Source organism: Bos javanicus, chromosome 14 (assembly GCF_032452875.1).
Source record: "Bos javanicus breed banteng chromosome 14, ARS-OSU_banteng_1.0, whole genome shotgun sequence".
Lineage (NCBI taxonomy): Eukaryota > Metazoa > Chordata > Mammalia > Artiodactyla > Bovidae > Bos > Bos javanicus.
Window position 1 is genome coordinate 57,542,289 of NC_083881.1, and position 24,712 is coordinate 57,567,000.

General features: G+C 37.9%; 1 long non-coding RNA gene across 1 annotated transcript in view; it reads right to left on the reverse strand.

Annotated features, from left to right (window-relative positions):
- LOC133260231 (uncharacterized) overlaps window positions 1–24,712 on the reverse strand; it is a 72,418-nt gene that overhangs the window by 38,596 nt on the left and 9,110 nt on the right. The window contains exon 2 of the long non-coding RNA XR_009740695.1: window positions 14,748–15,026. This is a non-coding gene — a long non-coding RNA (uncharacterized LOC133260231). The remainder of the gene's footprint in view (window positions 1–14,747; window positions 15,027–24,712) is intronic.

The following is a 24,712-nucleotide window of genomic DNA, read 5'->3' on the forward strand; positions in this document are numbered from 1 at the left end:
GCTGGACCATAAAGAAGGCTGAGTGCCAAAGAATTGATGCTTTTGAATTGTGGTGCTGGAGAGGACTCTTGAGAGTCCATTGGACTGCAAAGAGATCAAACCAGTCAATCCTAAAGGAAATCAACCCTGAATACTCATTGGAAGGACTGATGTTGAAGCTCCAATACTTTGGCCACCTGATGCAAAAAGCAAACTCACTGGAAAAGACCCTGATGCTGGGAAAACTTGAAGGCAATAGGAGAATGGGGAGGCAGAGGATGAAATGGTTAGATCATCACTGACTCAATAGACATGAATTTGAGCAAACTCAGGGAGATAGTGAAGGACAGGGGAGCCTGACATGCTGCAGTTAATGGAGTCACAGAGTTAGACATGATCTAGCGACTGAATAACAACAAAATAATACAGAAAATGTATTTTAGAGCAAAAAGCAATGTTAGTGATAAAGAGGGTCATCACATAATTATAAATCTTTAATTCCTGAGGATTATATAGTGATTTTAAACTTAAATGGATTTATGATGACTTTCAAAATATAAAGAGAAAATATTGATATATCTACATAAGAAATTGACAAATAAACTGTGAATATTGAACATTTTAATGCTTCTATAAATATTGATATACAAGCAGATAATCAATATCAATAAGACTATACAAATAACCCCTGGAGAAGGGAACGTCAACCCACTCCAGTATTCTTGCTGGAGAATACCATGGACAGAGGAGCCTGGTGGGCTACAGTCCATGGGGTCACAAAGAGTTGGACACAACTGAGTGACTAACACTTTATACAAATAACACAATTAACAAGATTGATCTAATGGACATATGTAGAACATTATACCCCATCATTGCAAATATATATTCTTTGCCACAATGAAATATGTGCATGTATATATGTATATATACACCCACATACACACACATATATATAAATTCATCATACATAAGCCTATATAGCATCTCAAAAAGTTTCAAACATCTTTATATTCAGACATTTATTTATCTAGTTTTAGAAATTTAAAACAAGAAAAAAAAAACTTTTAAAAAATCTGTATTTATTTGTTAAATAATATTACTATATATTTTTAAATACTCAAAACTGCTTATTACTTCATAATAAAGGTATTACAATTAGAGACAACACAAAGACATAAAAGATAAAATTACAAACAACTTTGAGTAAAAATATTGAAAATTTATCTGAAATAAATTCCTAGATTTTAAAAGTACCAAATTGTCATAAATAATAAATAGAACCTGAGGAGTCCTACAACAGCACCATATTTTTTTCAGTAGTTTAAACTTTTTTCCCAAATACCATTTCATAGTCTTAATATTTTGGTTCACATTATCACCAAACAAACCTCAAAAGCATGTCTTTATATTGACAGAGAGAGATGATCTCTTGGACTACACAAAAATATAAAAAGCAAATGTATAATTTCAAAAAGGAATAAATAATATTTTTACAGGTTCTGTGATTATACACAAAAAAACCCCAAAATTATAAGTGGACAAACTATTATTAGAATTCACTGGAGATTTTAACAAGGTTGATATAGAATTGATACACACATGAGTCCATTGTGTTTCTATATTTTGGAAAGAAAATGTTAGGCAAGAAATTTAAAAAATAATTTCTAATAGCAGCTGAAAATATAAAGCACCTAAGATTAAAGCTAGTAAACTATGTATAAGACTATTTTGGAGAAATTTATCAAACCATTATAGCATTTCAAGGAAGGTCTATATAATGGAAAGATTTAGCATGATCATAGAATATGAGCTTAAAGACATCTATTTCAATTCTATTTAAGTTAATCTATAAATTAATATAAGACCAAATTAAAATTCAATAGGATTTTTTAAATAAATGTTTAATTTATATGAAAGGTAAAGGACCAAGAAGAGCTAAACCATTCCTGAGGAGTTAGTTAGCCAGAGGAAAATGACTTACTAGATATAAAAAAAATTCGAGTTATATTAAATAAGACTGTGATAGCAGATGCTCTTTGCTCATGGACAAATTTTCTAATGGAATCAAATACAGGGCTTGGGAATAACACAAAATTCATGGAAATAGAAGCAGGGCAGAGGTGTATTGCACACAAATGGGGAAAGAAAGGACTCCCACTCAGTAAAGGTACTGAAAACAAAATATCCATGTGGGGAGAAAGGGAAATGGATCTCTACCTCAAAATATACATGAAAACAATTCCAAGTGGATTCAGGACTTAAATGTCAAAGACAAAACTTTTAGAAAAATATATAGGAGAAATTTTATGAGGCTACAGTTGGGAAGAATTTCTTAAGTAAAACTCAAAGCATGTAAATTGTAAACCACTTCTTCAGGTTTATAAGAAAAAGACAAAACAAAGGCAAAGGACATGAAGAGACATTTCACTGGAAACATAAATGACCAATAAAAATGTGAAAAATACTCAACTTTGCTAATAATGATATAACATTAAACTAACTTGGAAAAATGATAAATGTCAGACTAAGGGTTGATATGGAGAAGGCAATGGCACCCCACTCCAGTACTCTTGCCTGGAAAATCCCATGGACGGAGGAGCCTGGTAGGCTGCAGTCCATGGGGTCACGAAGAGTCGGACACGACTGCACGACTTCACTTTCACTTTTCACTTTCATGCATTGGAGAAGGAAATGGCAACCCACTCCAGTGTTCTTGCCTGGAGAATCCCAGGGATGGGGGAGCCTGGTGGGCTGCCGTGTATGGGGTCGCACAGAGTCGGACATGACTGAAGCGACTTAGCGGCAGGGTTGATAAGACTAACCAAAAGGAATTCTCCTCCATTATAGGTGAATGTATATAGGATCAACTTTGGAAGACAACTGAGCCTCACCTAGTAATATTGAACTGACTCTGCAACAGCTATTTCACTCCTAACACATATACCCTAGAGAAACACTTGCACTTCTGTACAGAGAACTGCACAGAACATGAATGTTCACAAGAGAACCATCAGAGTATTAAACACATTATTGACAACCCAAAAACCTATCAAGAGATGAAACAATGTTTAAAGTGGCAATCCAACAATAAATTATTACACAGACAAGGGAAAAAAATAAACCTCACATCAATGAGAATGAATCATAAATATAAATTAACACCTATTAGAATGACCAAAATCCAGAACACTGACAACACCAATTCCTAGCAAGGATATGGAGTGACAGGAGTTCTTATCCACTGCTGGGGAATGCAAAATGGTGTATCCACACTGGAAGAGAGTTTGGCAGTTTCTTTACAAAACTAAACATATACTTATCATACAATCCAGTAATCACCGTCCTTGGTATTAACCCCAAAGGAGTTGAAAACTTATGTACATACAAAAGTGCCCCCCACCCCCGCCCCACCCCACCTCACCACCCAGATGAGCCCACACACAGATGTTTATGTCCTTTAGGAGGTAAATGGATAAACTATGGCATATCCTGAAAATAGAAAATTCTTCAGCATTAAAAAGAAATGAATTATCAAGCCATGAAAAGACATGGAAGAACCTTAAACCCATATTACTAAGTGGAAGAAGTCAATCTGAAAAGCCTCCATATTTTATGATATCAAATACATGACATTCTGGGAAAGGCAAAACTAGGGAGATGGAGAAAACTTCAGTGGTTGCCAGAGATTGGAAGTGCTGGGAGGGAATCTAATCCCTGAACATTTAGAACCAACAAGGCTGATTACCACAAAACTGAAAAAGACGAACCCCTTAGCTACTCCTGCATACATGGGAAAAAGCAAACACTGCTTAAACTGGAATAAAATATTTTAGACTACTCAGGTTTCATTGATACTGCTGGAAAGGGGCTATCTTTGAAAACTATTACTTTGTTTACGATTTGCAGTGCACTATAAGCTGCAGTGGCCTAAGGAAAAGTAAGATAAATGTGTAAGTGTAATTCAGTGAAGTATAAATATTTTCCACATAACTATTCCAAGTTTTCTTAATCACTAGGTCCTTCATCTTTTTAAGCAAACCTCACAAGACAACCTGTATTTGCAAACATAAAAGTCTATCTTGGTCAGTTTGAATTCTGCTGTTCTTGTACAGGGCTAAAATTAACCATGATCTTAAATTATTAACACATTCTCCAAGAAGCTAACCTTCTTCCAGGAAGGCTGTTAATCTCAGAAGAGTAAATCCTTCCTGTTTCTGTTATAATAGCTATAAAATGTGGCTAGTATTTCCTGCCTTCCTCAAGAAATGGTAGTAATTAATTGCCGAGATACTTAAAAAATAACTATGTGGTTCTATGGATTAAAGGACAAACAAAGTATTGTTATATTTGGGCAGTTTTTCCTCTAATGAACTCTCAGAATTTGGGGGTTGGTATCTTTCCAAAAATTATAAATGAGAAAGAAATGTGCTTTCTTTCTCAAAGGGCAGTTGAACTTTGTTCAAAATGCTTAAGAAAACATCCGGTGGGATGTTTGCTGATGGAGCTATGTCAACTCATCTTCAAGATTCCCCTTCTAGAATAGTACAACCATTATGAGTCCAAATGCCATGAATATTTTAGCATCACTGAAATCTCGTCTCCTAGTAGCCACAGTGCCGTCCTAAACAGCTACTGCTGGAGGTCTGGGCCTGTTTATTCAAGAGGAAACTGAAAGTTCAAGGATAATGTAAAATTGTGAAAGTTATGGTTAGGCACAGGAGCTAAACATGAGAGACATCTTTAGCAAATGGGAAATGTGTGTGGTGTGTGTGTGTGTTTGTGTGTGTGCTCAATTTTCTTCCATGAAGAATCATTTAAACACTGAACAGTTAGTAAATAAAAATGTCTGAGAAGATTTTTCCAGGCAAGAGCTGAGCCATAGCATATTACGGTATTTGCTGAAAGAGAGGTTATTACTTGGCTCAGAGGTTCTGTCCCTTCTTCCCCATGCCTCATCCCCCTTCAGGGTTGAAACAGCAGGCATTTTTCTGACAGAGGGATTCAGAGACAGGAACAAAGGTCATGAACGTGTGACTTTACAAAGAGCGGAATTCAAAAGGAGATTACTCGGATATTTCTTCTGTACTTTTGATCTCTTAATCAAATTATATGTAAAAAGTTACATGGTTCAGGCATTCTAAAAACAGCCTTGATTTATTTTTCTTTATTTAGTGCCTTTCAGCAAATACTGTTGAGAGCCCATTTTGAGAAAGTCTTCAACTGCAAACCAAGCACAATCACAAAACGTCACCAGATTTAAATGTAAATATGAAAAAATAAATATACCCCAGAAAAGTTAAGATTATTCACTTATTAACAGATAGTTATTGATCACCTACTATGTGTTCAGCACTGGGGGTATATAGTCATTGCACACATAAAGTTTACAAGCTCGTGTGATAAGTTTTTATTATAATCTCATCTGGAGAATCCCAGGGATGGCGGAGTCTGGTAAACTGCTGTCTACGGAATTGCACAGAGTTGGACACGACTGAAGTGACTTAGCAGCAGCAGCAGCGTTACACAAGTACGTGTTTAGTAACTCTAAGTGCTCTGCAAGAGAACTATGGTAAAGAGTATGTGGCAGATGGATCTTGATCCAGACAAGATATCAGGGAAGGCTTTCAAAAGAAGTGATGGTTGAGCTTATATCCAAGGATGAACAGATGTTATCTTGGCAGAAGATAGAAGATAAAGTGGTGCAATAAAGATAGTTCAGGGCATTTTCATTTTTTTCAAAATTGAAAAGCAGTGCACACTTTGCTTCAGATTAAAATATACCAACCCGAGTCACACGTCCTTACAAACTGAACTGAATGTGCTGAGAAAGACTGAGGACAGAACCCCTACCTAAGCAACAACTGCTTCCCTGCCAGATGCCAGCTACATAGACTGATTTGCAGAACGCTGAAGACCCAGGGGCCCTTAAATAACCTGACATCTTGTTGTCTTCCCATTCCACATTTCTAATGGCCAGAAATTCCTGCCGTTAATTTCATTCCTTTGGATTACACAACCTCAATACTAGTAGGGCACTGTCTCTATAAAGCCACAGAGGCTCATCCTGACTTCTCAAGATCCTGCGTGATCTGGCCCCTGATGTTCTCCTGCCAACCCCCGGCTCATGCTCTTGTCTCCATTCTTCCATGCTCAGAACAACACAGGCCTCTTGCATGATGTAAATCACCATGGTCCTGCCCACCTCAGAGTCTTCACAGACTCCCTTCCCTTGTGCTGCTGCTGCTGCTAAGTCACTTCAGTCGTGTCCGAATCTGTACGACCCCATAGACAGCAGCCCACCAGGCTCCTCCATCCCTAGGATTCTCCAGGCAAGAGTACTGGAGTGGGTTGCCATTTCCTTTTCCCCCATTCCCTTGTAATATAATACAATACAAATATGTTATATTTAGACATAACATATATACATATAATTATTTTATATAATATAGTTATATATTATATGTAATATTATATTAATGATATCTATTATAACTGTATGATTATAATAGTAACATATTATGTAATATATAATAGTAATATATTATGCTACTTAATGCAAATAGAGTCAGGAAGGAAATATATATAACTTTGCATCTCTGAAGCTTTTGTTGTTGTTGTTCAGTCACCAATTCATGTACTACTCTTTGTGACCCCATGGACTGCAGCATGCCAGGCTTACCTGCCCCTCACCATCTCTTGGAGTTTGCCCAAGTTCATGTCCATTGAATTGGTGATACCATCCAACCGTCTCATCCTCTGTCACCCTCTTCTCCTTCTGCCCTCAATCTTTCTCAGCATCAGGGTCTTTTCCAATGAGTCAGCTCTTCGCATCAGGTGGCCAAAGTGTTGGAGCTTCAGCTTCAGCATCAGTCTGTCCAATGAGTATTCAGGGTTTCTTTCCTTTAGGATGGACTGGTTTGATCTCCTTGCTGTCCAAGGGACTCCCGAGAGTCTTCTCCAACACCATAGTTCAAAAGCATCAATTCTTTGGTGCTCTGTCTTCTTTATCATCCAACTCTCACATCCATACATGATTACTGGAAAGACTATAGCTTTGACTATATGGATCTTTGTCAGCAAAGTGATGCCTTTCTTTTTAATACACTGTCTAGATTTGTCATAGCTTTCCTTCCAAGAAGCAACCGTCTTCTAATTTCAAGCCTGCAGACACCATCCACAGTGATTTTAGAGCCCAAGAAGAGGAAATCTATCATTGCTTCCACTTTTTTCCCTTCTATTTACCATGAAGTGATGGGGCTGGATGCCACGATCTTACTTTTTAAAATAATTTTGAGTTTTAAGCTGGCTTTTTCATTTTCCTCTTTTACCCTAATCAAGAGGCTCTTTAGTTTATCTTCACTTTCTTCCACTAGAGGTATCATCTACATATCTGAGGTTGTTGATATTTCTCCCAGCAATCTTGATTCCAGCTTGTAACTCATCTAGCCTGGTATTTTTCATAGTGTGCTCTGCCTATAAGTTAAGTAAACAGGGTGAGAATATACAGTCTTGTCATATTCCTTTTTCTGAAGCTTAATCTTAGTTATATATTAAATATAGTTTATATATGTTATATAATATATATTAATAGATAATAGTATTATAATTATATTATTATGATAGATAACAATGACTGTTAAAGGAAGGAAAGAAGAGAGGGATGGAGGGAGGCAGAGACATAAGAATACACATGTGGTTCGAGACGCTTGCCTGCCCATCATCTCACCTTTACCATTCCAAGTGGCTTAGGCAGGCATGGTTCTACTCCAGGGCCTGTGGCCCAGGACTCTCCAAACCCCTGGTTACCATGATTCATTCAGCACTGGGCACATGGCTCAAAGAGATGGGTCAACTAATGTTCTTTCCAAGATTTCTTCTCCAAGAACATTTAGAAGAGATGCTCTTGCTCCTTTTAAAATCACAAGATGAAAGGGAGAGGCACGTAAGATCTGCAGTCACTTTCATTTGCTAAGTAGAAGAAGTCAGCAGCAGGAAAAAATCAGGCCAGAACTCAAAATGTAGCAAATTGAGACTTGGAGACAGAGAATGTGTGGAAACAGATTTTAAGAGCAAGGGAGGTAGACTTTGTAACATCCTTTAGGCTTCTGATCCAGCCATGCGTGAATGTTTGGCTTCCTACTCACAGAGTTTTCAGTTATACAGATAAATCCATTTGTTCTCAATTTTATTTAAGTAGGATTCCTGTTACTTTGGGGGGAAAAAAAACCCTGTCAAGTACAGTAGTGATGGCTCTGTTTAAAAACAGCCTAACCCTTCTCTCAATATAAATTAATACTTTGGTCTCACAACATTGGAAGTGCCAAAAGCAGTGCCCAGTGTTTGACAGCAGCCCAGTAAATGTTGTGACTGGCTGATGAAATAATGAATGACCTAATAGTAACTGTGAATATTTTCAAAGGCACAGCCAGAAGAAAGAAGTTGGGGAATATAATTTCAACATGAGGTGCAGAACTATTGCACAGCAGGTTCCAAGTTCAGCCTGAACAGCACAACAGGTGGACTATGAACCAATTCTGGGCAAGTTTCTGGATTGAAATCCTGATTCTGGGAAATACTGACAGCAAAAGGAGAAGAAGGCAGCAGAGGATAAGATGATCAGATAGCATCACTGACTCAGTGGACATGAATCTGAGCAAACTCCGGGAGACAGTGAAGGACAGGGAAGCCTGTTGTGCTGCAGTCCAGGGGCTGGCAGAGTCGACTTAGCACTCGACACAACCTAGCAACTGAACAACAGCAACAACAAGTGGATTGGGACGTAGAAGACCTGGGCTTAGAACCTCGGCTCTACTGTTTATCCCCTGCTGGACCCTGGGCAAATTAATTAATTCTCTGCTCCTCAGCTTCCTTATTTGCAAACTGCTGATGAGGAGGAGGACTGTAGAGTTGTTACTGAAAGGAAACACATGAAAATCAATGAAATCAATGAGATGGTTTAAAAAAAAAAAGCATGTACACCCGTGGCGGATTCATGTTGATGTTAGGCAAAACCAATACAATATTGTAAAGTAATTAGCGTCTAATTAAAATAAATAAATTTAAATTTAAAAAAAGCATGTAAATCCAACCAAGCATTCCTTAGACTCTCTCTCTTTCTCTCTCTCTCACACACACACATACTCACACACCAGTAGAGTAGGTTATAATTTCAGAAGTAGGTTGCAATTTCAGTTGAACACAATGCTCCGTGGGCAGTACTAAAATAAATGACCTGACATTCTCACTGTGATGCTTGGAGGGTCATCTGGAAGCTTTTTGCTCCCTGGCCCCATGTTCTCATTCTGGTTTCTGGTTGAGAAGTAACTGTATTGTGATCCTGAATTTGTGAATTGACTGAGATGGAAATCTCTTCTTCATTTAGGTCTTGTAAACTCTACAAACACTTAGAAATAAATATCAAACTTAGAATTAAAAGATGATTTTAAGTTCCAAATAATCTGTTTGTTGTTTAAGGTATTTGTATGTTGGAGAGAATCAGTCAGTTTTGTCATTTTTAAGTGAAAGTTTCTAGAGAATTTAAGTTAGGAGTATCAGCATGACTAAAATAATTTGATTTATTTTACTGTTAAGTTTATTATATTAAACTAATGAGCACTTTGTCACTTATTATCAGTGTGACTTCCAGCAAGTTATTCAAGATTTCAGTACTTCAGTTTCCTCAACCTGTAAAACATAAATTAGAACAGTTTTTAATTAGACAGAATTAAAAATTAGGATAGCTACCTCATGGGACTGATTTGAGGATTAAATAAATGAAAAACTTAGAACATTATCTGGCATAAAGTAAGCATTATATAAATATTGGCTGTAAGGGTTTAGAAAGTTTTTGAAAGTTAAGCTCATACGTGTACACTGTCATATAGTTGAGTCACTTAAGACAATAATTAAATTTATAAAAACAAAAAAGACATTTAGAGGAGTTTAACTAAATTTTAAATATAGTTGATGGTTTAAGGTGATTTTAGTCTGTTCAAATTGAATTAATTTATTGGTATTTTTATGCAGGTGAAATTGATCTTATTCTCATAGTATTAATCATAGATATACAGAGAGATGATCAAGAACTATAGGTTGAATTGAAAAACTAAAAGAAAGCCAAGTTTTTCAAATTTGTCAGACTTAATAAACTGAATATTCATATAGAGCCCAAGTGACTACAGAGGGCGTTTTGTTGTTGTTTTGGGTTTTTTTGTTTGTTTTGGTGTTGATTTTTTTGCTTACCAAAGTTATTTATACCCCTAACTTTAAATGAGTATTAACAAATAACAGCCTCCATTAGTCAGTGTAAAGGTAAAATACAATGGTGCATTTTAGCATTTCTCAAATTATCTCCCAATGTTAGGAAACTATACCATATGCTTCTCTTGAAGAATCCAGTTCTTGATAGCATATTGATAAAGATGTTTAAGGGCTTCCCTAGTGGCTCAGCAGTAAAGAATTCACCTGCCAATGCAGGAGATACAGGTTTGATCCCTGGATCAGGAAGATCCCCTGGAGAAGGAAATGGCAACTCACTCCAGACTTCTTGCCTGGGAAATCCCATGGACAGAAGAGCCTGGGAGGCTACAGTCCGTGGATCTCAAGAGTCAGACACAACTGAGCAACTAAACAACAATAGCAACTATGTATAAATGTATTCATCCTAGTTTCTCATCATTATTTTCCCATGGAGCCTTTTATTTGTGCACATCCACCATCCATTTAGGACAGCACTTTGCAAACCTTAAGTCCTAGACCAATGGAAAGTTTATAGATCAGTCATGTCAGTGGGTCTCAGATGGTAGCTTTCTTTCATCCAGGAGTCAAGAGGGCAGGTGCCTGAGGGCTGAAGGATAGATCTAGTGGGGATGGCAGAGAGATCTGGTGATGACAGAGGAAGCCAAGGGGAGGGGAGACCACTGAGGCACAGTTTGCTTGTGGCCCCCTTCTCTAGACATTGCAACCTGATTTTTTTTCTGGTAAACACTCTCACGGACAAGGTGACAGATCCGTCCCTCCTCAGCCCTTCATCCTAATTTCTGTTACTCCTGGGCAACACATCTAAATTATTTTATTCATAGTTTTTTTTTAATTAATCATTTTAATGATGTGTCATTTCAGTGATTGGTGTACAAAACTGGCAAAATCTTCTGCCTGCAGCTGTAAAATTCTGGTGCATGTGAGTCAAGCTATGATGGTGAAATTTGAGGATGTCTTTGTCGAGTGTCCTCCATGCTTTGCTGATGTTCTTGCTTTAGTTCCCAGGACATTCATCTCTGGGGGTTCTTGAGCTCCATCTGCATTTTGTTGAAGCCCCTCGTGTGCATGCTGGTTTTATCCTGGGAAGGGATCTAAAGCCCTTTGCTCCTCAGATCCTAAATATGTCCAGGGAAGAGGGGTTAGCTTCCCATGTATTTGAAGTCCTCAGCGCATCTCCTTTCCAAATGACTTCCAATTTAACTTTGCCAAACCTGGAAGCCGTCCCTTTTATCTTCTTGTAGAGGCTCTCCCCTCCCCCAGCCAATCTCTATTTTCTTTCATAAGAGCTCCCATGATGCATAGTTGTGGGTATACTATTTTTTGAAGCATTATACTTTACAGAACAATTTTGGCCACAGTCTGTGTTTGCCAAACAAAATTATGCCTCTTTTTTAGTTCTTGAGTATGTGTGTGTTCTTTGAAATTGCTCTAATTGCCTAATGCTGTGATTTTGTATAGTTGAGGTTAGCCAGGGCAAATTATGGCCAAAAAAAGGAGGACTGTCCACTTGAAGGATTTTTGATCTATGTCTGTTCTTTAAAATTATTACTCATGATACTTGTGACAACAAAAATGAGGTATTGCTAGAAAATCTGAGAAATGAGAGGCAGTCACAGTCTTCATTGGAAAACTACATTTTAGAAATTGAGAGTGGTTTCATAAAGAATCTGAACAAGATTTCTTGCTTTGAATGGCTATTTGGGGTCACATTAAAGGACTTTATTGTAGTCAATGTGTGAGTTTCGATTTATATGCTTGAGGCATGTAAACAACAAAACAAAATACAGACCCCTTTTTAAAAGAATTTGGTTTGAGGACTTCCCTGGTAGTCCAGTGACTGGGACTTTGTCTTCCAGTGTGGGGTGGGGTGTTGGTTCGATACTTAGTAGGGGAGCTGAGATCCCACATGCCTTGCAGCCAGAGAACCAAAACATAAAACAGAAACAATGTTGTAACACATTCAGTAAAGACTTAAAAAATGGTACATAAAAAAAAAAATCTTAAAAAAGTAATTTGGGCTACAAGCAATCTAGGAGACAAAATTTGAGACTAGCATCTTCATTTAAAACCACACACAGTAAAGGGGAGCAATATGAACCCCAAGGGGGCAAAAGCTGACTCCTGCAAGGTGAAATAATCTCAGGTGTTAAAATGATCTGCAGTTGTGTACAAACAAATAGAAATTTTGTGAGGAGAAGAAGAAGGAATTAGGGGGGAAAGTCTGAGGCTTTTTGCCAAGGGAGTGATGGAGAAAATAAGTTTGAGAAACACTAAACTGAGCCTTGTGATAAATTGGTGAAATTACTGAAAGTTCATTTCTACAACATTTATCAGTTCTTGTTCTGAAGTTTATGCTTCGCAATCAGAATCTGCTGCCTGTGTGGGTCTTGTGTCTTTGATGTTAAAGACTTGCCTCATTTCTCACAGCTATGAAATTTTTGGTATTTCTTAGATGGCATGTGGGGCGAGGGCTATATTTGTAAAATTCAAAATGACATTTTCCAGTGGTTCAGTTGACTGAACCAAATGTGACCTTTGTGTTGGCCTAAGAAAACCCTAAATGATGGGACTACATTGCCACATGTCACCACTCATAATTTGTAGTACTCAAACTTTGTAAGAACTCATAATTTTCATGCCTACTCAATCTTTAAGATCCAAATCAAGCATCACCCTGGTTTTGAAACCTAAACAGAACTTCAAGGTCCATGGAGTAATTATTCCTTCTTCTGAGCTGGCAGTATGGAGTACATATGTCAATTATTATGCTAACTACATTGCATTATAATATTTGTTCTTACTTTCTACATCAAGAGCTGTCACAGGTGAACAGCAGTGCCTGATCTATCTCTCTATTCCTAGACCCTTGCTGTGGTGATGGGCTGTGGTATCGCAGCTCAGTAGGACTTGTAGTGTGCGAAGATACCTGCAGTCCAATGGAAGTGGCGAGAAGCCATGATCCAGGATTCCCTTTGGGGTTTTCTGCAAAACTTTTACAGGCAAGCCCTCTCAATTAAACTGTTTCAGTGTCCAAACTACAGCAATTACAACCCTGCAACATTTATTGCCAAGTGGCATTGCTAATTTTTTCATGCTGTGTTTAGATTCCAGTGTATTTTTTCCCTTATCCATCTCTGTTCCTATAACCAGGTCAAACCAGAAACCTGAAAGTCAAACCAGTCTCCACACACAGCAGTCTCTTTTCAACCAATTTAATATTTCTTTGATCCTTCCTCAACTTCCAGTGTGACAGAAGCAGCTTCATAAAAGGATACTCCTTCACTGATTGAAGCGTTAACTACGCTATACATACAAGGACGATGTTTATTTCTAGCTCTGCAGCGGGAAGGAGAGGTGGGCATTGTGTGTTGCCATTCGGTAATGTTTGGAAAGGAATGGACAATGATTTCAGAATGAAACTGTAGCCATTTTCGTTGCACCCAGGAAGACCAAATACAGGATATGAGCACATATTAACTAGACAGCTTGCGCATATTAACTAGACAGCTTTTGTGTAATAAAGGGGTTTTTTTTAATTGAAGACCCACTCATTGTTTCTAAGATTCTTCCATAAAACACTGCTGCCCTTGGTAATTCTCTATGAGGGCATGAAAATAGAAGAGCTATTATTTACTTAATTATAATACTATTCATGCCTACCTAAGTCACCTCAGTCATGTCAGACTCTGCAACCCTGTGGACTATAGCCCACCAGGCTCCTCTGTCCGTGGGATTCTCCAGGCAGGAATTCTGGAGTGGGTTGCTATGCCCTCTTCCAGGGGATCTTCCTGACCCAGGGATTGAGCCTGCATCTTCTGCGGCTCCTGCATTGACAGGTGGATTCTTTATCACTCGTGCCACTTGGGAATACTATTATTACATGGTGATTATTTTTTTGAAAATACCAAAGATTGCAAAAAATAAAATACAAAACACCTAGAGTTAATGATGATAATGTATGATGATAATAACCTATAACATCATACACACACACACACACATTTTGTAATATGACAGTGCTCATTATTATACAGTTACCTCCTTTATTTTTTACAAAAAGTAGTTTCAAAGTGGTCATACTTTCCAAAACTATTCTTTCCATTTTTAAACAATTATAAACATCTCCTGATATCCATTTCCAAGTCATACTAGTTTTTAATGGCCATATACCATTCTCCTCTATGAAATATATTTTATTTTTGCTTATTTATTTTTATTAAGATATAGTTGATTTATAATTATTCTGTGGGATTTATATGAACAGTCTTTCACTTTGTATAATTTTTAAATTATAGCTAACACTTTGAAGAACTATAGCATAAATCTTAACACACTGTTTTTTTTTTCTTCTGATAAATTCCAGGAAGCTAAACTGCTGAGTCATGAAGTGTAGACATTTTTAAGTCCTCTAGTGGATAATGCTGAATTTCCCTTCAGGAGAGTTGCATCAATTCACAGGCAAAATATATTAAAAAGTAGTCTTTTAAAACCACAGTGTGACCTACCTTCACAACATGGCACAGATGTGGGCTTCCCGGCCAAACCACAGCAGATTGAATGGCTTGGTATGTGGCAACGGAGAAGGTTCTCTCGGTGGAATGTCTGAGGCAAAGTTACAGAGTAGCTCCTAGCAACAGCCTGGATTTAGAGTGCAAACCACAAGTATTCACTGCCTACCTTGCATGCTGGTCACAGTCACATGCTGGGTTTTTATTTTTGTTGGTATTTTTAAAATATTTTCCCAGCCAGGTTAGCACTGTTATTTTCAGGATCACATGTTGATTCTGCAGGACAAAATCAGAACAGAGAAGGAAATAAGTAAAAACACACATAGAAAATCTCCAGTGAATCTCTGAACCTAGATTCTGAAAGATAACTTTGCAAAATATGCCTGCCTATGTAGATGCTCTCAGCAACTACACGTCAAGTAAATTTTTATCTGGGACCATGGAAAGATCTGGCAACCTAATATTAATCTTGGCTGTCACTTTCTCCCTCAGAAATGATATACAGAGAAAGTATATGCCTTAGACGTGATAATGCCATTTCTTCCCCAGTGCTCAAAACTGAAATGTAACAAACAATCATTCATTAGCGTTAAGCAGTGCTAGTGGTAAAGAACCCACCTGCCAACACAGGTAGATGTAAGGGATGTGGGTTCAATCCCTGGGTTGGGAAGATGCCCTGGAGGAGGGCATGGCAGCCCACTCCAGTATTCTTGCCTGGAGAATCCCATGGACAGAGGAGCCTGACGGGCTATAGTCCATGGGGTCACAGGTCACGACTGAAGCGACTTAGCACACAGCACGCAGTGTTAAGTAGTGCCTTCACCTCCATATGTTTTATCCTGATAGAAACATGTTTTCCAATTGGAACAATGAGGAACGGTCCAAATGGGGAGAACGTCCAGTAGCAGAGACCTGACTTGCTTGAGAGTTAAGGTCACTATCAACCTACAGCCCATGGGTCTTTGTGCCAAAGAGGGTATTCTGGTAGAAAATGGTAATGTGACACCACTAGACCTCAGTCTATAGAATCCATCAGCCCAGTCATCCTGCACAACTCAATTTATAGACAGAACCCATAAAATTTTGCAGTCAGGAAAGAAACCTTCAAAGAGTTTCATGTCTTCAAAGGATCAATTTTCACAATTAAGCCCCCAATTTAAGGCAGCAGAATATATTTAGTGGGAATGCGGCCTGGTAATTATCTGTACAAAATAAGCAGCTCTCAACCCAAAAAGGAATTTGCACGTGCACACTACTGTTTGTATAAGCAGCCTTCTGTTTTGCACTTGAGGCCATATACTGTGCAGACACGGCTCCTTAAAACATTGTGGAGCCACTGTGATTTAGCTGGTTGGTATTCACCTAATGTCAGCAATTAGAGTCCAACTGCTGACCTAGGGGCAAATTCAAGTTCTTTACTGTCTTAGAGGTAAAAATGTGTATCTTAAAAAACAGAGTAATTTAAAAATGGATAGGCTTACAGTTAACGTGTTTGGGGAGAAACATCCAGAGTTAATGATGAAATATCATGAGATGAGTATTTCTTGAGAAATCCTCAAAAAATCCAGCCTCTGGAATAATACATTTTCCTGATTTGATTCAAGTTCACAGCTTACATCCAACTCTCAAATCACCTAAATCTAAAAACAGTTGTTCCTTTACACTCTGCTTCTGAAGGAAATGGCAACCCCCTTCAGTACTCTTGCCTGGAAAATTCCACGGGCTGAGGAGCCTGGTAGGCTACAGTCCATGGGGTTGCAAAGAGTCGGACACGACTGAGCAACTTCACATTCTTTTTCTTTCTGAAATACTGAGCTAAGAGTCCTGCTGTGAACACCTAGACAACGCTTAACGAAAATTTGTTGGTTCAGAACTGGAGTAAGAGAATAAACTGTGAAGAGCAGAAATCACCGAGAGTGGCTAATGTCAAAGGCAGCCACAGAGCACGTGGCCTCCCTTTGTGCGTGTTGAAGAGAGCCGTCCCAAGGCAGTCCTGACCACTGCACTGGGAGTCCTCCCTTCATTGTGTCACATCGGTTTGCCTTTCAAAAATCAAGAATCGATTCTAGAAAAGATCTTCATAGTGTAGATGGCACTCTGAGTTTTCTTTCTTTAAAAACCTTCAGTTTTTTTAAACCACATGAGATAAAATCCACAAAAATACGTCTTAGCCCTTGAGGCCCTTTATAAAGGAGTTCTACTATTGCCTAGCAAACCTAAGTTCTTTATTAGCTTCCTTCTCATCATGTGAGAAGTTTGTGGTTTACACACACCACTTTTTTTTTTTTCAGTTATCCAGATTTAAGCAGCTTTATTTCCCTGCTGGAAACTTGGCAACATAAATGCCAAGTTTGCACATTTAGGATGTACTTTAAAAAAAAAAATTCTATGGAAATAATGACTGATTTAAAAGAATTAATATATCCACTGAAGCTTAGCTTAATAACACCGAAGCAGCAGTGGATTAGGGACAGGAAGATGGTGCAGGAATATTGTAAATCTTTTTTAAGCAAAATGACTCTATAATAACGGAGACAGTATATTTTCTTAGAAAACAGTTTTATTTAATAGTTTCTTGAAATTCTAGTGACAGATCTGACTGTTCACAAAGTAGATTAAAAAGTGATAAATGGGAAAAAGCAAAGATAATAGCTAACAGAACAGGGCACTAAAATTTATCATCAGTAATAAGTTCAGCTCATGAATCAGGACGTTAATCCTCTATATCATAGAGAAAGCAAATAGTGTGACTTATCTGTTAATTCTGACACAAAGCAAGAGAATTTCATGTGTCTTCCCAAGATATTTCTAATATACTTTTCTTCTAAGTAGCTAGAACAAATCATATGATAAATGGTGGGAGCAATGGGGTTTTTTCCCCCCTGGAGTAAAACAAGGAATCAAGGGGTAAAATGAGAGTACCAAGAAATGAAAGAAACATGTTCTTTATTAATTCAGAAGACAGAAAAGGACAGTAAGTATAGAAAGACAAGTTTCAGATCAACATCATCTAAGAAAGAATACCAAACACCTAGAGTTGTCTAACAATGAAATTGACTCCTTATGAAGTTTGTTTTCTGTCCCAGGTGGTGTGCTGTAGAGCTCTAGCAGAATCTAGATGACCATTTGTCAAGGAGTTTTATGACAGCATCTTGTATTTCATTTTCTGCATATTTATTGATTGTTTTCATATACCAAGTAGGCTGGTTTATTAGTACCATGTACCTAGAAAGGCAAGTCCATTTTGCCTCACCACTTGTCATTGCCGAATACCACATCCCACAGTACTGGGGAAGGTAGTCAAGCTCAGGTGTGACCTCTGTTAACCCTGAAACCTTTGCCAATGCTAGCAGCGTTGGGCTACCTATTCAATACAGAGCAGTCAAGACCTGCCTTTGGAGCCACAACATGATATAAGTCAAGGAATTGACAACGTAATAGGCTAACACTCTCCATAATCCTCTCAAGACCATGCCTCGTGTCTGCACAGAGCTCTTGGTACCACTGGTGTCTACCACTTCTTTCCTATTCATCCGTGGTCTCACCTGGTTAGAAACCTAGGCTCACAGTGACCATATATGCTTGGAACAGTGCTAAATTATGCCTGTTGTCCCAACGTGATAATTAATAGAGCCCACTTTCACTTTCAAACCCATCCCAGTTTGAATAACAAATTATATTGTCACCGACCTATGACTAAGTCCTGGAGTAACTACCGTAGTTACCACTTTGCCTGATATTATGTTAATGGAAACTCATACATGTGAATACTGCTTGCTACCTTTGCACAGTGAAACCATATAGAACAAGGAGACTGTTTTGGAATTCACATAGGTCACCATGCAAAGCGAGGGCTACCAGTACTCACTGTGCTTTCTGACAGAATATTTCTGAAGCAGTCATTTCTGACCAGCTGAGATTACAAATCTCCTCTATCCCGTGCTTTAGATGTTTCCCAAATATGTGACATATGAAGGAGGCTTTTCCAATTAGGAAGTTAAATATTAGGTCTCACAGTACAACTGTTATTTTGCAATTGGCCTGTTGTCAGCAACAACAAGAAACCCAGGCATCTCTGGGACAATAGGTCTTCTTTGGATGTACTGTAGTTAAAAATACAGTTTGGTTTCCCTGTATTACAGATTCATGTGTCTACAAAAAGCTAGCTTTCTAGGGTACCTACAAACTCCTCTGGGTAAACATCTAAGCCAAGTAAAACTCTCTGATGCCTGTATGCCATTGTAATTTTGTGTCCCATTAACCAATGAAGAGTTTACTCCATTAATTCTTGCCTTGGGAAAGATCAAAGTTACTATGTAGTATATTTGGATGATATTCTAATATACTGTTCAGACTTTTTTGCAGAAATCCTCAATTTACATACAGCTCAGTTATCATCATTTTTAAGCTAATCCTAAGCAAGTTTCCATCCAGGCAGTAGAGTTCCAGAACATAGCTTGTCCTGGTCATTCATTAACACCTGTGTCTACCCTCTTGGAACATCAGACTCCCTGTGCTCAGTCGCTCAGTCATGTCCACCTCTTTGCAGCCCCATGGACTGTAGCCAGGCTCCTCTATCCATGGAATTTTCTAGGCAAGAATACTGGAGTGGTTTGCCATTTCCTAGTCCAGGAGATCTTCCCAACGAGGGATCGAACCCACATCTCTTGCATCTCCTACAGGCAGATTCTTTTACCCCTAGCTCCACCTAGGAAGCCGTCAGACTGTCTAGACTAATACATTTGAAATTTCTGTGGTTTCAGCAAAACGCCATATGTTTCAAGTTCCATTTCTCCAGCATTTATGTTATGGGGTCGCACAGAGTCAGACACAATTGAAGCAACTTAGCAGCAATGAACATAAATGATAAATCCCAGTAGAAACTTGGATCTTTTAAAAAGACCCAAGTACCAACTACCTTACAAGAAGCTCGTCCCAAATACGGTAATGAGTCTTCTTGGAGGATCATTACTTTTACTTCATCATGCTACATTCACAATTCAGTCATTCAGTGATTGAAGTTTGAAGCAGATCTGACAAATCCAGAAAATCTCTTATGGTGTGAAATGACAACTCTTTTTTTGGATCAAGTAGATCTAGATTTATTTACTTCAATCTACTTTATCTAAAGCCCCTTTGCCTAGAAGCAGTTTAATGCAAAATGTGGTCAATGACCAAATCTCCTAAAAACCATTGCCCTTCTGAGATTTTCACCATCTTCTTGAATGTTTTAATTTCTTCTGTCATTCTCACACAGGCTTTTCAATATTTTTAAAAACTAATTTTGTTTATATCTAACTTGTCATAAATATACTATTTACAGGATTTCAAAAACAAAAGCATTATTTTGTTTCCTTGTAGGCATCTTTTCCTTTTTGTAACCTTTGAGAATTTAATAATACACTACCTAAGAAAGAGGATTTGCCCAATTTTTAATTATTTTATTGTACTTATTCTTATTGCTTCAATAAATCCTTAAATAATCACAAGAGACTTGTAGAAGATTCACCATCCACAGAACTCTTCCCTCTGAAAGTTCCTCACAACTTATCAGCTGAACTTGGAATCACATAGACAAGGCTAATGCTGTCTTGGAACATCTATATCTATTATTTCCAAATTGAGTCAGTATCTGGTCCAAGTAGTTAATATGTTATATTAAACTTCACTACACTTCTCCACTGAGAGTTTATCATTCTTAAAAATCTTAGCTTCCATGGCCACTAATGCATCCTTAACATTAACATCCTCATTTGCTGTTCAGTCACTAAGTTGTTTCTGACTCTACAACTCCATGAACTGCAGCACTTCAGGCTTCCCTGTCCTTTGCAATCTCCTGGAGTTTGTCAAACTCATATCCATTGAGTCAGTGAAGTCAGTGATTCTGTCTAACCATCTCATCTTCTGTCATCCCTCTCTCCTCCTAACCTCAATCCTTCCCAGCATCAGAGTCTTTTCTAATGAGTTGGCTCTTCACATCAGGAGGCTAAAGACTGGAGCTTCATCATCAGTCCTTCCAGTGAATATTCAGGGTTTATTTCCTTTAGAATTGACTGGTTTGATCTCCTTGCTGTCCCAGGGACTCTCAAGAGTCTTTTCCAGCACCACAATTCAAAAGCATCAGTTCTTTGGCTCTCAGCCTTCTTTACAGTCCAGCTCTCTCACTTGTACATGACTACTGGAGAAACAATAGCTTTGACTATATGGACCTTTGTTGGCAAAGTGATGTCTCTGCTGTTTAATATGATGTCTAAGTCTAAAACTCAGCATTCAAAAACCAAAGATCATGGCATCTGGTCTGATCATTTCATGGCAAATATATGGGGAAACAGTGACAGACTTTATTTTCTTAGGCTCCAAAATCACTGCAGATGGTGACTGCAGCCATAAAATTAAAAAATGCTTGATCCTTAGAAGAAAAGTTATGACAAACCTAGACAGCATATTAAAAAGCAGAGACATTCATTTGCCAACAAAGGTCCATCTAGTCAAAGCTATGGTTTTTCCAATAGTTATCTATGGATGTGAGAGTTGGAGTATAAAGAAAGCTGAATGCCTAAGAATTAATGCATTTGAAGTGTGGTGTTGGAGAAGACTCTTGAGAGTCCCTTAGACTGCAAGGAGATCCAACCAGTACATCCTAAAGGAAATCAGCCCTGAATATTCATTGGAAGGACTGATGCTGAGGCTGAAACTCCAATAGTTTGGCCATGTGATGCAAAGAGCCGACTCATTGGAAAAGACCCTGATGCTGGGAAAGATTGAAGGCAGGAGGAGAAGGGGACAACAGAGCTTGAGATGGTTGGATAACATCACTGACTCAGTGGACATGAGTTTGAACAAGCCCAGGAAATGGTGAAGGACAGGGAAGCCTAGTGTGCTGCAGTCCATAGGGTCACAAAGAGTTGGACATGATTGACAACTGAATAACAAGTTTGTCATAGCTTTCCTTCCAAGAAGCAAGCATCTTTTAATTTCATGGCTGTGGTCACTGTCCACAGTGATTTTGGAGTCCAAGAAAATTAAGTCTGTCACTGTACATAACACACAATCCAATGTATCAATAAGGTAATACAGTCAACATAAACCATAGGTAGGTGGATAGGCATGGAATATCAGGAGAGATGCTGATTTTTGCAAACTTTATGTTATAGAGCTAACAGGAAGAATTCAGTTTACTCAACAGTTTTCATTTGTTATGTGAATATCTTTTGATGTAATAATCCTGTGATGTAGATATTTTTATTATCTCAATCACTAATTTTCCTAGTACTAATGAAGAAATTGGGACTCAGAGAAGTTAGGGCATTTGCCTATAGATCTGTTCATTGATGTTACTTTTCTTAGCTTTATTCAACCTACATCAGTTCAGTTCAGTTCAGTCACTCAGTAGTGTCCGACTCTTTGCAACCCCATGAATTGCAGCATGCCAGGCCTCCCTGTCCATCACCATCTCCCGGAGTTCACTCAAACTCATCACATAACTTCTACTAATCACCACTGCATCATCCGCAATCCACTGATGCTGCCACCCAACACACACTGCTGGAACAGCTGCTTTCTTTTGCTTTTTGAAATGTTTTTTCTAAACATCTTTGACTTAGCACCAGTGAGGTTTGGCTCTGACCACATGCTGATCCTTTCTTCTGGATAGGATGCTAAGCTCTTAGCACATCTTATATCTTTCACTCAGCTCTTAAGAATTTCTCTAACTCTTCACTAAAGTCTTTGGCTTCTTCAATCCTGATTCCTGGATTTTCTGAAGGGTTTAAAGATACAGGAACCAGGATCCAACCCAAGAACAGAAGGGTTGAGTAATTAAGGTTTAATTTTAATGAAATGAACAGAGTGTATTTAAATATCTTAAGGGTACAGACAAAAACTGACCTCTAATGTTCTCTAATGAAGTGTATTGGTATATATGTGTATAAATATACACTTATACTCTATGTGTAGCTATATAAATATACATGTATCTATTTTAGGATAAGAAAACATTTTCAGAAAAATAAAATATAAGGACCCATTGCTTTCCCATGTGTGGCTTGAGCCTCTGGGGAGACTTATCATCTCTTTCATTGTTAACCGGGGTATAGACCCCCATAGTTAAAGACATTTCTTTATTTTGGAATTTATTAGTTCATGTATGTAATCAAAGGTCTCAGGGCTCATTATAGAGTACTATTTTTTTCTTAAGACAAAATGAGAAGCTACTTTAGCACTGTGCTAAAGTAGCACAGTGATGACAATAAACCTCAATCTAGAGTGATCCCCAGTTAATTTAAATAGAGCTTCCTGTCCCAAATTTCTTTAGGCCAAGTCTTGTCTAAATAGAAGGTTTGACCTTTCCTTCTTCCTGTCCACTTTGCACTCACTATGATACAGTTTAAGACAATTGGATAGACATTGCAAATTATGTCCTCGAAGTTGTAGTTACAGATAAAAGTTGTAGTTACAGATAAAACAAAAAGCAAAACACACATACTCGTGTGAGTTCTTCCTGAGAACTGATGGATCATCTCTCTACCCTAGTCCAGTGATAACAGTAGATAGGGTCAGAGTAAGGAGTATATAAAATGTGCAAACGTTATTGCCTCTGCTTTATGGGTCAGTGTGACTGAGCCTAAGCCTCTCCCCTGCAGTGCCACGGCAATAGCAAATGGTGAGAAGTCAAGAAGAGGCTCCCAGGGTCTTCTCTAAGCCTGCATCTCGGGTGAGGTCCAGACAGCCAGTTGAAAATAAGAACCACTCACTTTTCAATCAGTTGTGTTTTCAGCACTACATAAAACTGATTTAACTGATTCTTGCTCAGGGAGTTGGCCAAGCCATTTAGCTGATTTACCACTGGCTTTTGATTCTAAAGTGAAGTCTGAAAATCATTATTTAAACTTATTAAAGAAAAAGAGAAACAAATGTTTATATAGATTATCCTTGCTTGGGTTGTAGAGCAGGAATCACTGTCTGATCCTGTGCACCCTGCTGAATGTTCTTAGGTACCAAAAAAGAAAAGTGGGCTTCAAAAAATGACAAAAAATGTACTCAGAATTTTGAACACTATGCATTTCACGTCATCAAAATCTCTGAAAGCAAAAAGGTATTCTTGCTTTTTCAATCCTTTAAAAGAATTACAGATTTATATAAATGAGATACATTATTTAGCAATAATAATGTAAAGACTTCTATCAACAGTAATGATTAATGCCTTCTGAAGTATTTCCCAAGCATTCTGAAAAGTAGTCACTCCTGGTACATAAATATTTTGAAAACATATTGGGAACAATTTAACATTTTTTAAAGTAAAGAGAAATGACACTTTGACAGAAGCACCCTGGAAATTCACATCCTTCTTTTTTTTCAAGTAGTGGATTATATTCTCTGATATGAAAGCCTGTGGCCAGACCAGATTTTTCAGTGTTATTTATGTGTGTATCCATACTGTGCTCTCATGTCCTTTTAATCTTTGCTGGACAAATTAAGTTCAAATATATTTACATGAGCATTATTACAAATGAATAATTTAAATGTTCTTTAGATTATACACCCTTACCACAGACACTTTCCTGAATATGATGCATTTATTACAGTACTTTTACATATATAAGTGTGATTTTAAAGATCAATGCAAGTCCTCCAGTTTTCTATATAACTTTCTATATTAACAATTATTATTATCACGCTCAGCTTTTGTTGTTGTTCACAATCTAATGTGATTTGGGCTCCTTCCCATTGCTTAGGACTAGCTAAGTCTAAGTAGTTAAATATGAATTCTTCCATCTTCATTGCTCATACCTTCCAAATCTCTCTTTTACTGTGCTCTGTTTGAAGTTTTTTCCCTGTATGATAATATGACATTGCCCTGACTTTGCTGCCTAGTCAACCTCGTGTACAATTAGAAGAGCTCCTGGGCCACATTCACACTGTCATCTGTCTCCTGCATGTGACTACCTCAATGGAGCTGATTT